Source organism: Rhincodon typus, chromosome 26 (assembly GCF_021869965.1).
Source record: "Rhincodon typus isolate 14 chromosome 26, sRhiTyp1.1, whole genome shotgun sequence".
In the NCBI taxonomy this organism is placed as follows: domain Eukaryota; kingdom Metazoa; phylum Chordata; class Chondrichthyes; order Orectolobiformes; family Rhincodontidae; genus Rhincodon; species Rhincodon typus.
Genome location: NC_063357.1, coordinates 38,513,457 through 38,528,463, shown reverse-complemented (window position 1 = coordinate 38,528,463; position 15,007 = coordinate 38,513,457). Strand labels below are relative to the sequence as shown.

At 43.2% G+C, this 15,007-nt stretch overlaps 1 protein-coding gene across 1 annotated transcript in view; it reads left to right on the top strand.

Moving 5' to 3' along the window:
• The window catches only part of LOC109930944 (ras-like protein family member 10B), a 167,204-nt gene that overhangs the window by 53,582 nt on the left and 98,615 nt on the right, over positions 1-15,007 (top strand). The gene's annotated exons all lie outside the window — the stretch shown is intronic.

Here is a 15,007-nt window from a genome sequence, read left to right as displayed (position 1 = left end):
TCTAGAGAAGGGTCTAGACCCGAAACGTCAGCTTTCCTGCTCCTCTGATGCTGCTTGGCCTGCTGTGTTCATCCAGGTCTACACCTTGTTATCTGAGGAGAGTGGTTTCCTGGTTAGTGTTAGCTGTAGTACTTGGCATGGCAGTGGCACAGTGGCAATGCCATTGGGCTAGAAATCCCCAAGTAATGCTTTCAGAACATGGTTCAAATCTTACAATAGCACATGGTGAAACTCAAATTATTTTTTTAAATCTGGAGTTAAAAAGCCACTCTATTGGCCATCATGTTGTAACTCTAAAGGTGATGATTGTCATGAAAGACCATCTGGTTCATTTTCGGAAAGGAAACTGCCCTCCTTACCTAGTCCAGCCTACTTGTGACTCCTGACCCATTGCGCATAATGTGTGGTTGACTCTTAACTGTCCTCCTGGCAATTCAGGATGGGTAATAAATACTGGGCCTAGCCAGCGATGCCACGTCTCATGAGTGAATAAAAAATAGCCACAAAAAGACTCCTTGTGGAGCTTGTTTCCACAGGCTGCTCTCCATCGCAAACATCCCTCTCATTCCAAGGGGCAACTGGAAGAGATATCTTATCATTTCAGCACACTTATTGAATCATAGAACCTCTACAGTGTGGAAGCAGGCCATTCGATCCATCGAGTCCACACCGACCCTCTGTGACCTTGTATTTCTCACTTATGTTCCAAATGGCTCTGAATCTTGAGACAAAGTGCATTCAAACCCCACTCCCTTCCAGTGCTTCTTTTCAACTCTCATTAAGTACGTTGTTACAAAATATACTTAAGAAAGGAGTGACAAGTATTTATTGCATCAGTTAAGATATGTCCCGCAACAACATCACTCAGCGTATTGTGCTGAAAATCATCGCTATCATTTTTTTATGAACAGGCAGCGAATGTGAGGAACTCCTGTGGGTTTGTAATAACATGATAATTGATCAGTGCTATTTCTTCCAGGTATATTTAATGTGGAGCTAATAGAACATTAACAAGGAATCACTTAACAAGAAGTGTTGTATTTGTGTAATAATTTTTGATTGCCTGCATGGTGTTACAGAAGCAATAATTTCTCCCCCAACATAGTTAATCACAGTAAAGCACCTGCAGCATTGTCTGTAACTGAGCCAGGGAAGGAGGCAGAGGCAACATGAGCAAACCCTTTGACTGGGACTTGTGGTAGATAAATATTTTGACAGGAAGAGCAAGAAGAGGGATCATAAATAAAGGGTATACTTCTAAAAGTAGGAGCAATGGGGCGTGGAGGTATATGCACTGATTGACGAATGTGGCATGGCCATTGGAAAGTAGTGAATAAGACATATATGGATCTCAAACTTTATAAATAGAGGCATAGAGTACAAAACAAAAGGATAGTGCATCTCTATTAAATACTGGTTCAGTCTCAACTAGAGTACTGTGTCGATATCTGGGCACTGCACCTTCGGAAGGACATGAAGATCATAGTGTCCCTACAGTGTGGAAGCAGGTCATTCAGTCCATCGGGTCCACACCACCCGTTTGAAGAGAATCCCACCCAGACCCACCCCCCTACTCTATCCCTGTAACCCTGCATTTCCCCTGGTTAACCCTCCCTAGCACATCCCTGAACACAATGGGCAATTTAGCATGGCCAAACCACCTAACCTGCACATCTTTGGAGTGTGGGAGGATTTGTCACAGTGGGGTGTCTGTCTATTACAGTTTGACTGAAAGTTCCAAGTTGTTGGGACTGCAGGGTGGCACAGTGGCTCAGTGGTTAGCACCACTGCCTCACAGCACCAGGGACCCAGGTTTGATTCCAGCCTTGGGTGACTGTCTGTGTGGAGTTTGCACATTCTCCCCGTGTCTGCGTGGGTTTGCTCTGGTTTCTTCCCACAGTCCAAAGATGTGCAGGGTAGGTGGATTGACCATGCTAAATTGCTCATTGTGTCCAGGGATGTGCAAGCATTTTAGTCAAATGAAATGCAAGGTTACAGGGATAAGGTAGGGTGGTGGGTCTGGTTGGGATGCTCTTCAGAGGGTCAGTGTGGACTTCAGGGACCAAATGGCTTGCTTCCACACTGTAGGGTTTCTGTGGTTAAAGGTGTAGAGCTATGAATGCAAATGTTTACAGATTTGAGGATTTGATAAGATATTGAATGTTTTTGTTATTAATGAGCCTTTTTAAAAAAAATAATGGATTTATCAATGGGCACTTATGGTGAAATCTTATGGAGGCCTGAGTAACGTGGGCTACAGTGACATATGTGTCAGAATCACAATGAGACATCTGTTGAGGCCTATCTCGAACACTGGGAGCAACTTACTGCATCTTTAATGTATTTACCATGTGGCGTAGTGAGTTTATGATTAGGCAGTGTGGAGTTGCCAATTTAAAGGGGAATATTGCTTGTTAAACACCTCGCACAGACAGCTAGCATTGAAAGGTTGCAGCTGGGTCAGTTTGTGTGCATGGACAGGCACCCAGCTCACAGACTGGATCAAGCTGAAGCCTGCTCCTCCTAGCATTTACTCACTTAGCAACTACCTGCACGCTCACAGAATCCCATGAAGGTGCTTCAGAGGGTATAGTAGGCTACAGCGGTTGAGGGGGGTTGGGGTAGCGTGTTATTAGCAGTGACCATAACTGGGGCCTCCGCAGGGAGAGCACAGAGGACTTGGTTGGGCATCACTCATGTGAAATGTCAGGAGGCAGGAAGCAGGGAGGATATTTGGAGGTTAGGGTCACTGTGGTGGGTCTCCATATGGTGAGGGATGGGTAGAAAATGGGCTGTTGACATGGTACAGTGTAAAAGGAGACAAGGAGGTGTTGGAGGATGGTACCTGGAGATTGAGTAAAGCTACCTGTTAACGATGGGCACAAAGACCTGCGTTTGCTACGAGCCAGAGTTGGAAACACCAGAGAGATGAACAGATTTGCTCACTTGTATTGCAGTAATTACAGCTGAAATCATAGAAACCTGGAAACAGGAGCAGGCCATTCAGCCCCTCGAGTCTGTTCCACCATTTAGTGAGACCATGGCTGATCAGTGACCTAACTCCATATATCTGCCTTTGGCCCATATCTCTTAATACCTTTGCTTAACAAAATGTTATTTATCTCAGATTTAAAATTAAAAACTGATCTGGTAACCATTGCTTTTTGTGGAAGAGAGTTCCAAACCTTTACCACCCTTTGTGTGTGGAAGTCGTTCCTAACATCTCTCCTGAATGGTCTGGCCCTAATTCTCAGGCTATGTCCCCTAGATTTAGAATCCTCAAACAGTAGAAATAGTTAAATAAAAAAACGAAAGAACTGCGGATGCTGTAAATCAGGAACAAAAACAAAGTTACTGGAAAAGCTCAGCAGGTCTGGCAGCATCTGTGAAGAAAAAAAGAGTTAACGTTTCGGGTCCGGTGACCCTTCCTCAGAACTGATCCCTCAGAAATGCTGCCAAACCAGTAGAAATAGTTTATCTTTATCTACCCTGTCTTTTCCAGTTAATATCCTGAAGATTTTGAGCTGCTCACCCCTTAATCTTCCAAATTTTAGAGTAAATAGGCCTAATTTGTATAATCTCTCCTGATAATAGAACCCGTGAAGGTCCAGGGGTTACCATTCTTGTAAATCTACGCTGTACTCCCTCCAAGGCCAATACATGCTTCCTAAGGCCCAAATCTACAATTAGGGTCTAACCAGAGTTTTGTATAACTGCAGTATAACTTCAGCATCCTTCAACTCCAGTCCCCTATCTATAAAGGCCAGAAATCCCTTAGCTTTCTTGATTATTTTCTGCACCTGTCTGTGACATTTTAAAGATCTATGCATCTGAACCTCCAAATCTCTTTGGACATCGACTGTATTTAACTTCATTCCATCTAGGAAGTACCCTGATCTGTCCATTTTTGGTCCAAAATAGACAACCTCTTACTTGCTTACAGTGAATTCCATCCACTGAAATTTTGTCCATTCACTTAGTCTATCAATATGCCTTTGTAGTTTTATGCTGTCATCCACACTGTCTACAATGCTGCCTTACTTGTGTCATTTTTTTTAATGTCTGAACCAGTTACCAGTTTTACTCCCTATTCCTGTGACGAATAGTATGAGGTAAATGACAGTCCCCATCAATTAGGGAAATAAAGAAGCAACAGCAAAATAATACAGATGATAGAAACCTAAAATAAAAACAGAAAATGCTGATGAAGTCAATATGTAAGGCAGCATCATTACAGAGAAACAGGGTTAACACTTCCTTCTGTAGAGAAACTGTAGGATCATAGAATCCCTCCAGTGTGGAAGCAGACCATTCAGCCTACTGAGTCCCCACTGAAGAGCATTCCAGCCAGACCCACCCCCCCTACCCTATCCCTGCATTTCCCATGGCTGATCCACTTAACCTACACATCCCTAGACACTACAGGTAATTTAGCATGGCCAATCCGCCTAACCTACACATCTTTTGACTGTTGGAGGAAGCTGGAGCACCTGGAGGAAACCTGCACAGACACAGGGGAGAATGTGCAAACTCCGCACAGACAGTCACCCCAGGGAGGAATTGAACGCACGTCCCTGGCGCTGTGAGACAACTGTGCCAGCCACTGAACCACCATGTTGCCCTGTTAAGAAAAGAGAAAACATGAACTGAATCCAATCTTTAAGATGTCCCAAATGTGTTCAAATGAATTTTGTTTGGAAGTAGACCAGTGCAACTGCCAATTTGCTCACAGCAAGGTCTTACAAAAAGTAAATGGGATGAATAACTTAGGTAATGTCTTCTTGATATTATTAATTTTAATGAACAACATTGTGAGAATTATTGTATAAGGGCTTTAGGACCCTGAAGAACATTGCATTGATGTCACAGAGCTGTTCCTGGTGTTCATTTGGGGAGGGCATGAGAGAACTAGTGAGAAGCATATACTGAGAATAGTCTTTCAATAATGTAACAGTGGGATAACACGGAATACCATGTATAACAGAACTTAGCATTAAAACATAATTAACAGTATTCTAAAAAGACCTGAGTTTGAAGATTATTGTTGACCTTGCCTTCTCATCAACCAGTCTGAATTGAACCCAAGCTCATATGCATAAAATCAATGACAAAAGAAACGTTATTTACTCTTCCACCACAGGTACATTGAGATACTGAAGCTATCTGCATTGACAGACGGTGAACAGAGGTCTAATGTCTGATCTGGAAGCTAGTTACTCATTACAGATAGATGGCAATATCAATTTTATATACCAAGGATCCAAGCACAAATAATTTTCCTGAGGGCAGAATAATTAATTTGTAATTACTTCCCTGTCATAATCATTGAGATTAAGTCCTCCAGCTAAAATGTTTATAAAAATCTAAAGGTATTTGTGTATAGATCACTTCACCACTTTAGGTAAGCTGTCTGGCTATTCAATTTATTTTGAGCTACATTTCAGCGATTAAGAAATTTATACTGAAGGATGTATCCCCCTACAATCAATGGTGAAGCCAATGGTGTTCAGACTGAAGTCATGACATGACACTCCCTCCGATACATTTTGAGGTTGTCCACCTCAGCTTTGTTTGATGACTTCCCCTTCACTCCCAGGATCAGCGTATCCCTCAACCTTCAGTCTCCAGAATCAGTCTGAGAGTTTTCTAAAGCCTCTCCTGTCCACTTGTCAATTTGGCAACTTCCCAGTTCAACCATCAACCAAACTATCCCACCCAACCTCCATAAAGGCCTTGTTCTGCCATTGTCTCCAATGTTTATACTTTACACCTCAGAGCACTTTGAGTCCTCACTCTTCACATCTCTCCATCAGCCCCGGAGATAGGTCAGACACTGTCGCTGAGGCATGTGGTGACATTTTTAAATATTTTCTTAATCATGCCATTTATTATACAGCTCTGCAGCAGGTGGGTCTTGAACCCAGACTTCCTGGCTCAGAGGTAGGGACACTACCACTGTGCCAGAGGACCCCTTAAATGAGTTCCCTTAAAAGCCGCAGATGCTGCCAGACCTGCTGCGCTTTTCCAGCAATTTCTGTTCTTGTTTCTGATTTACAGCATCTGCAGTTCTTTCAGTTTTTTATCCCTTTAATGGTGATATTTTTATCCTTGTAAAGATTTGATGGACTTTGTTTATCTCTCATTGTCAACATGTGATAGGAAGGGACTGTCCAATGCTCTGCTTGACTACACTTCACACTCCATCGAAATACCAGATCACAGCCCTCGTTTGTTCTCAGTTACCAACTCTAATGGAAACAGCACACTTCACTCTAAGACTCCTGGTTAGGGAAGAAGGTTACCAAAGATCCTGGATTCCTTCGCAGCCTCTAGATATTAAGGATTAATCTCCAGGTCACAGCTGTTAATGTTCTCAAGAAATGTCTGGCGGCTTTCAAAAATTATGTGTTAAGTTCACTCCCTTTAAAGTGACAGTTCAAAATCCCTGTGGGGTAGGCATGGCATGGTGGCTCAGTGGTTAGCAGAGGTGACTCACAGCACCAGCAATCTGAGTTCAATTCCACCCGTAAGTGACTGTCTATATGGAGTTTGCACATTCTCCCTGTGTCTATGTGGATTCCCTCTGGGTGCTCTCGTTCCTTCCCACAGTCCAAAGATGTGCAGCTTGGGTGGATTAGCTGTGTTATAGTGTCCAGGGATGTGCAGGCTGGCTGGGTCAGCCTTGGGAATTGTAGGGGGGGTGTGTAGGTCTGGGTGGGATGCTATTTAAGAGGGGCTGAATGGCCTGCTTCCACACTGTAGGGATTCTATGATTCTAGACTTCAGAATACATTTGATGAAGTTCCACAGAAAAGGCTGCTTTGCAAGTTTAAGGCTATTATTGTTATTATTCAATATCATATTCAGCGTTAGGTAAGAAACCAGTTGACTAGTGCCAATAAATACACTGGGATGTTATATCAGGCTCAGGAGATGTATTTTGTGGAGTGTCCTAAGTCTGTGCTGTTCTGACCTGCAAGAATGACTTGGATTCAGTATATTTTTTTTGTACAGGGGTTCTAAAAAAGGAATTAGAGAAAGAAGCAGACAAAAATGTGTTACGAAAATAGAAATTGCTGAAAAATGTTTCAGATTCAATGACCCTTCTTCAGAACTGATCACTGGACCTGAAATGTTGACTGTATTTCTCTTCATAGATGTTGCCAGACCTGCTGAGTTTCTCCAGATCTTTCTGTTTCTGTTTCTGTTTCAGATTTCCAGCATCTGCTGTTCCTTGCAATTTGTTTAGATAAAATGTGTTATTGGGTAGAACCATCACAATGGAAATTTAATGCAGAGAAGTGTGTAATTTTACACTTTTGAAGAAAAAGCAGAAGACTGATGAATTAGTGGTTCTGAAATAGCAGAAGTTGAATGAGATTTCCAATAATGTTCAGTTATTGCAGAACAGCAATAACAAAAATACAATGCTGAGCTGCATTGCCAAACCATAAATTTAATGTTCTCTTTGTAAAGCTAGTCTGTGCTCTACTCAGGCAGTCCCTGCGTAAGATTATTTTATTTGGAATTATAAACTGGATTATTAGATGATTTGATTGATTTATTGTCACATGTACCAAAATACAGTGAAAAGCTTTTACAGTGGTACAGGCAGATCATAGCAAGCAAAGGATGTACAGATCAAAAAAGACTTAGAGGCATTGCAGGTTACATTATTTTGAGGCTAGAGTCCATTCAACAGTCTGATAACGGCTGGAAAGAAGGTGTTCCTAAATATGCTGGTGCGTGTGTTCAGGCTTCTGTATCTTCCGCCTAACAGAAGAGGTTGTAGGAGATCATTACCGGGGTGTGATGGGTCTTTGATGGTGTTGGCTGCCTTTCCACGGCAGCGAGCCATGTAAATAGAGTCCATGGATGGAAGGTTGGCTTCTGTGATGGTCTGGGCTGTGCACACCACTTTCTCTATTTTCTTAGAGTCCTGGGCAGAGCAGTTGCCATACCAGGCCTTTATGCACCCGGACAGTATGCTTTCAATGGTGCATCTGTAGAAGTTGGTGAGTGTCTTTATGGACATATCAAATTTCCTGAGCCACCTGAGGAAGAAGAGGTGTTGTTGTGCCTCCTTGACTGTCATCTGCATGGGAAGTCCAGGACAGGTTGTCGGTTATCATCACTCCTAGGAACTTGATGCTCTTCACACTCTCAATTTCTTGCAATTTGAAGGAAAATAGAACTGTTCTTTGCTAAAACTGGATTTGATATTTATGTGACACACTTTGGCACCAGATATCTTTGGAAATAAAAAAGAAACTGCCTCACAACAGGTTTTGGATTGGTTGTTAAGAGGCAGTTTGTCACAGAACTGAGAGGAGAGAGAGCAGTCGGGACTCCAGTTTCCAAGAAAGCCTGCTAGGAAGTGAGGTTGTTCTCTCCCTTTGTTAGTGAAAAAGAAATAAGGCTCAAGGATTTTGCAAAAGGAAAGAATTGTTTAACTCAAACTAAAACCTGGGCTTAACTGACTGACTATGAAATTGAGGATCACCACAGTCCACCACAATGTGATATCATTGTCAAAAACAAAACAAGAACTGTGAGAAAGTCACCTCATTGAACCCCTTTTAGTTTGGATTCTGATTCACAGACTGTATGACTTTCTGCCTGTATTTTTCAAATGTGATATCCCTGAGAAAACTGACTCACCAAGTCATGGGGTCATGTGCCCCCTAGTCTTGAAATCCCCCTTCCTTGGGAAAAGACAGCTACCATTAACCCTATCTATACCACGCATGATTTTATAAACTTCTGTAAGATCACCTCTCAACCTCCTATGCTCCAATGAAGAAAGTCCCAGTCTATCTGACCTTACTTTACAACTCAAACCTTCCATACCTGGCAACATTCTGATTTATCTCTTTCAAACCCACTCCACCTTAAAAATAACCTTCCTGTAACTGGGCTACCAGAACTGGACACAGTATTCCAAAAGAGGCCTCACCAATGTCCTGTACAACCTCAACATGACTTCCCAACTCCTATACTCAAAGACTCATCTGTTCTGTTTATCATACATTGGGGAGGCGATGGCCTAGTGGTATTATCGCTGGACTGTTAATGCAGAGACCCAGAAAACATTTGGGGGACCTAGGTTCAAATCCCACCTACAACCAGTGGTGGAATTTGAATTCAATAAAAATATCTGGAATTAAGAATCTAATGAGACCAATTGACCATTGTTAATTGTTGGGGAAAAACCCATCTGGTTCACTAATGTCCTTTAAGGAAGAAAACTGCCATCCTTACCTGTTCTGGCCTACATGTGACTCCAGACCTGCAGTGATGTGGTTGACTCTGGGCAATTAGGGATGGGCAATAAATGCTGCCTAGCCAGTGATGCCCACATCCCATAAATGAATAAAGAGAATATATATATGTGGTGTTGGATTTAAAGGGGACAAATTTCATGTTTGCATATTTATAATTAATGATCTGGTTTTGCGACATGGCGAAAGGTTGATTTGTTACAGTAAATGTGTTCTGTTATGGTTGCTGATGAAGTCTGGTGTGAGTTTCCCCTTGCACATTGAATACTCACAGCCAGACATTAACCCTCCTACAGATTAAATTGATCATATTGCACACTTGTAATAACTCACGGAGTTGTAGGGCTTAATATCCAGTGCACTCTTCTCATTAGGATCATGACCCTGAAATGTTTCACTGGAGTTCAACCACTCAATGTGTAAGTAAGTCTCTCAAGCTAGAGGGTGATGAGGAAAGGATAGGAAAATTCACATTTTTGAGCTTGGAAGAGAATTGAATGAGTAGATCATACAGAGATGTATAATGTTTTGGCAAAGATCGGTAGCTCGGGTTATGGGTGAGGTTGTTGACTTGCTCACCGAGCTGGCTTGTTCTCGTTCAGACATTTCGTCACCGTGCTAGGTGACATCATCAGTGGGGCCTCCGATGAAGCGATGTTATTCTACTCCACTTGGAATTTATACTGTCCGGCCCGTTATCGTCAGTATTGTCATTTCAGGTTTTGTTCTGTACGGGTTTGTATACAGGGTCCAATTCTGTATGTTTGTTGATTGCATTATGGGTGGAGAAACATGCCTCTAGGAATTCCCGTGCATGTCTATGTTTGGCTTGGGCTACTCTGGTTACTTTGTCCCAGTTAAACTGATGGCCTTCATTGTCTGAACGTACAGGTATTAAGGAGAGTTCATCGTGCCGTTTTGCTGCTGACTGATGTTCGTGTATTCTGATGGCTAGTTTCCTTCCTGTCTGTCCGATGTAATGTTTGTGGCAGCAAAATGACAGTACTCACCATAACGGGCCGGACAGTACAAATTCCGAGCGGAGTAGAGTAACATCGCTTCATTGGAGGCTCCACTGATGATGTCACCTAGCATGGTGACGAAACGTTTGAACAAAAAAAATGTATAACATATGAAATGGAATAATAAGTTCAGTCAAAGTTAAATCTGAGTTAGAACGAAACTGCAAAGCGAGGGAACACAGGTATAAACACGTAAAAAGCAATTTCTGATGTCAGAAAGCACTTCTTCACTCACTTTACAATAAATAATATCTTAAAATGCCTTTTGGGTAGCTATTGGAGGCAAACACAGAACTTATTTGAGAAACTTATTTGAGTTTCTAAGATAGGGGCTATGGATTTCTGCGGAAGGTTCAGTTACACAGGCAGATGGAACTCTTTAACCAAGAATAGTCTGGACTGTCTTCCTCCCAACCTGCCCTTTTAATTCTTGCTTAGATTCCATCCAACAACCTCTGTGCCTCCAACCACCAGCACTGTCCTTGTTTCCAGTTGAACCTCTCCATGGCCCACTCCCCCTGGCCTTGCTTCTCTGACTTACTGACCCCCTGCCCATGCCTCCTTACCTGGCCTTGCCTCTCCCCAGTCATGCCTCTCACCTCTCCCTTACCCCCAACCCCGCCCTCTGCCTGGTCTTACTTCCTGCATGGCCTCCTGTAGTGATTGTAATGAAGTCAGCCGGATGAGCCTCATAGAATATGAGTTCCCTGATTGGGGCTGTTAATGTGGTGCAATCAGGGAGCCCTGGCTGACAGATATAAACAGGAGTGTCAGAGGTTCTATTCACTCTGAGAGCTGGCCCTGAGGGAGCTGGATCAGTGTCAAGGACTCTCCAATGTGTAAATAAAGGGTGACTTAGTGACAGGATATCAGCCTCTGTGGAGTTCTTGCATTTGGCCATGTCCATTGTCATTGATGTCACTCCCATCCCCTGGCTGCCATTTTGAGTTTGCTCTGTGTCTGTCTCCATCTAGTGGCTGTTCTTGGTCAGTGCAGGTCCCTGAATATCAAGCTGGAGCTGCCCCCATCCAGACAAATGGGGAGCCTTTCATCAGACAGTTGACTTCTGCCTTGTAGACAGTGGACAAGTTGTGGGGAATCAGGAGGTGAGTTGCTAGTGTATACTGCCTAGTCATGACTGAACATCAAGGAAACTGCTAAGAGATAGATTGTTTCCTGTGTGAATGATCATTTTCTAAAGTCATTTCAAGTATTTTGACATTGCTGGTCAAGCCATCACTCATTTCCCATCCCTTGTTGCCCACAGGAAGATTGTGATAGGTATTCTGGAACTGCAGCAATGTGTCTGGTGTATATCATGTTGTTACACAGAGACTTGCAGCAGGGGCATGGTCTGAGCAATCAACAATGAAGGAACAGTGATAAATCTCCAAATCATGAAGCTGAGGGGATCTCTTCAATTCTCCTTCGAGACAGGGAGTTTCTAGGTATTCACAAGGTTTCTTCCACACATTCTCATCTACTGTAATCGCATTATATTTTTATATAAGTATATATCAGGGTTGGAGGGGGCAAGGTGATGGCCTAGTGGTATTATTGCTGGGCTGTTAATCCAGAGTCCCAGCTAACGTTCTGGGGACCTGGGTTCAAATCCTGCCACGGCAGATGGTGGAATTTGAATTCAATAAATATCAGGAATTAAGGATCTAATGATGACTGTGAATCCATTGTCGGAAAAACCCATCTGGTTCACTAATGTCCTTTAGGGAAGGAAACTGCCATCCTCACCTGGTTCTGGCCTACGTGTGACTCCAGACCCGCAGCAATGGTTGATTCTTAACTGCCGTCTGGACAATTAGAGATGGACAATAAATGCTGCCTGGTCAGCACTGCCCTCATCCTGTGAATGAATAAAGAAAAAAAAATGCAACTTGTTTCCACAAGGAATAAAGATGGTAGTATTGAGGCATTTAAGGAGAAATAAATGGAGGGTCATGCTGATAAGGCTGGGTGAAGATGGTTAGGAGGAGTCAAGGCATTCAAAGCTGTGGGCCAAGTGCTGGAAAATGGGATTAGAATAGTTAGCCAGTTGTTTTTGACCAGCAAGAATGTGATGGGCCAAAGGGCCTTTTTCTGTGCTGTAGATTTTGATGACTCTATGAGTCTCATCATGGAGCTTTTAGGCCAAATGACATCTATGTGTTTAGGTAGAAAATGGGCACATTGCTGACGATTCAGATCAAATACCAGGAAGATGGATAGGGAATGCTGAGATAGAATGATAAGGTGGATTTGTCACTCACTGGAACAAGCTACAACAAATCATCACAAAGTCTTGTGCCCAGTTTAGCTTGCAAAGCTGTCTCTGATGGCCACGCGGTGATATAAGAGAAATAAAAATAGAAAACGCTTGAAGCATTTAGTCAGCCAAGGAGCATCTGTGAAAGGAGGAACAGAGTCAATCTATCAGGTGAACAACCTTCCCCCAGAGCTGGAAGACATTGGAAACAGACAGTTTTTAAACAAATACAGCAAGGAGAAAGGGATGGAGGGAGGAACAAGGTCGCTGTCCACAACTTATGTCTGACCTGTTTCCAGTATTTCCTGTTTTATGACAGATTCAAAGCACCCCTAGTATTTAGGTTCTGTTAATCGATTTGGAATGCATGCCTCTTGTGGTACAGAATAATTTAATGTTTCTTTTCACAGGATGTGACTCCCACTGGTCAGGCTAGCATTTGTTACCCACCTGTGATTGCATTTGTGAAGGTGGTGCTATCTTCTTAAATTGTTATAATCTAAGCAGTGTCGGTAAATTCAAAATGGTGTTAGGAAGGGACCTCCAGGATTTTGAACCAGTGACAGTGAAGGAATGGCGATATACTTCCAAGCCAGGATGGTGTGTTGGAGGGGAACTTGCAGGAGGTACTGTTCCCATGTACCTGCTGCCTTTTGGTGGTAGAGGTTGCAAGTTTGAAAGGTGCTGTCATAGGAGGCTTCTTGCTCATCTGGTACACTGTGTTTGGTTTTGTTTGGGTGCATGCTGAATGCTATGTGCTTTCCCTCTTTTATCTCTCCTTGGGAACCTGTAAAACAAGCTGCTAACTCAGCTCACTATTTCCTTAACATTATATAAACTCGTGGCTGCCACAGCCTTGTTTGGTGTGTACCTCTCTGACATATCCACAGTCTTCGGCTTCTGGAGGTTTCATCTCATTGAGTTCTAAGCAACTCAGGACTTGTTCCTAGGCCTGACTGCTTGGAAACTGCTTATGATAGCATTTCTGCTATTATCCGCTCCTTCACCTTGCATGAGTCTGCTTCTGATCCTTTCTCTTTCTCTCTGGATCACAAAACCAAAATCGGCAAACAACTTAGCAATTAATCCCCCTGCAATTAGCATTCTGGTCATTTAGCCGAAATCACACAATGTTTTGTAACTGCTTCTGTAACTCAGTGTTCAAAATGACTTTCTGACCTTTGGAAAAGGTCAGATTTTGACAAAACTAAAATCCGTTTTTCCTCCACCTTAATTCTCAAATAATAATTATAATGTGCTACGAACCTTCATAGCAAAAATGTTCACAAGATCTCACATGTTGCCACCCAGTTTTGGATAAGGGAGGTCACTCTTCAAAAAGAGCTCGCTATATTTCATTTTGCCCGCCTCCCCCAGGTGCTAGCAGGCACAAGGTGCAGTGAGAATTGGAGGCTTTACAGGGTGCGGGGTGACATTGATGGCACGGTGCCCATTCCAAGGGTGGCACTTGTCGACTCAGTGATGTGGTGCAGCTGAGAGAGATTTCACCTCCCTCAGTCCATAGCTGGTCAAGCCCTATGTACGTGTGATGGTCACTGTGCCTTCACATTGAGGCATCTGCATGGACAAACCAGAACGTGGTTACCAGGCTAAGACAATGTAGCACCGACTGTATAACTCATGAACACACACAATGATGTTTACTCGGGCATGCTGCGTACATACAATGAATGTCACACTGCCCCACAAAGCTAGCTCGATAGGATCACACCGAAACGATGGGCTGGAGTCTACAGGTTTCAGTAAAACAAGGAAAGTGGAATGGAAAGCGAGTGTTCTGCTCATTCCCGTCCCCTGCCAACTCGCGACTGCTTAGTGCAATGCGACAGCAGACAATGAGCAGTGTGAGGAGGAGCTGCATGTCTAACCAGGAGTCAGCAGGAAAGGAGTTACACCATGAACAGGAAGTCAGTCACCAATTTGAAGGCAGAGCTCTGCTCTCCTTCTATCTTCATATCTTTAGGCGGACCCAGAGCAGTGGATAAATGACGTCAAAATGCTGCGTGCAGTTCTAGTGTCCTGCTATAAGAAAGATGTTCTTAAACTTGAGAGCGTTCAGAAAAGATTTTACAAGGACGTTGCTGGGGTTGGAGGGTTTGAGCTATAGGGAGCGGCTGAATCGACTGGGGCTATTTTCCTTGGAGTGTCAGAGGCTGAGGGGTGACCTTATAGAGGTTTATAAAATCATGAGGGGGATGGATAGGATGAATAGTCAAGGTGTTTTTTTCCAGGGTAGGGGAATCCAAAACTAGATGGCATAGGTTTAAAGTGAGAGGAGAAAGATTTAAAAGGGACCAAAGGGGCAACTTTTTCACGCAGAGGGTGGTGCGTGTATGGAATGAGCTGCCAGAGGAAGTGGTGGAGGCCGGTACAATTACAACATTTAAAAGGCATCTGGATGAGTATATAAATTGGAAGGGTTT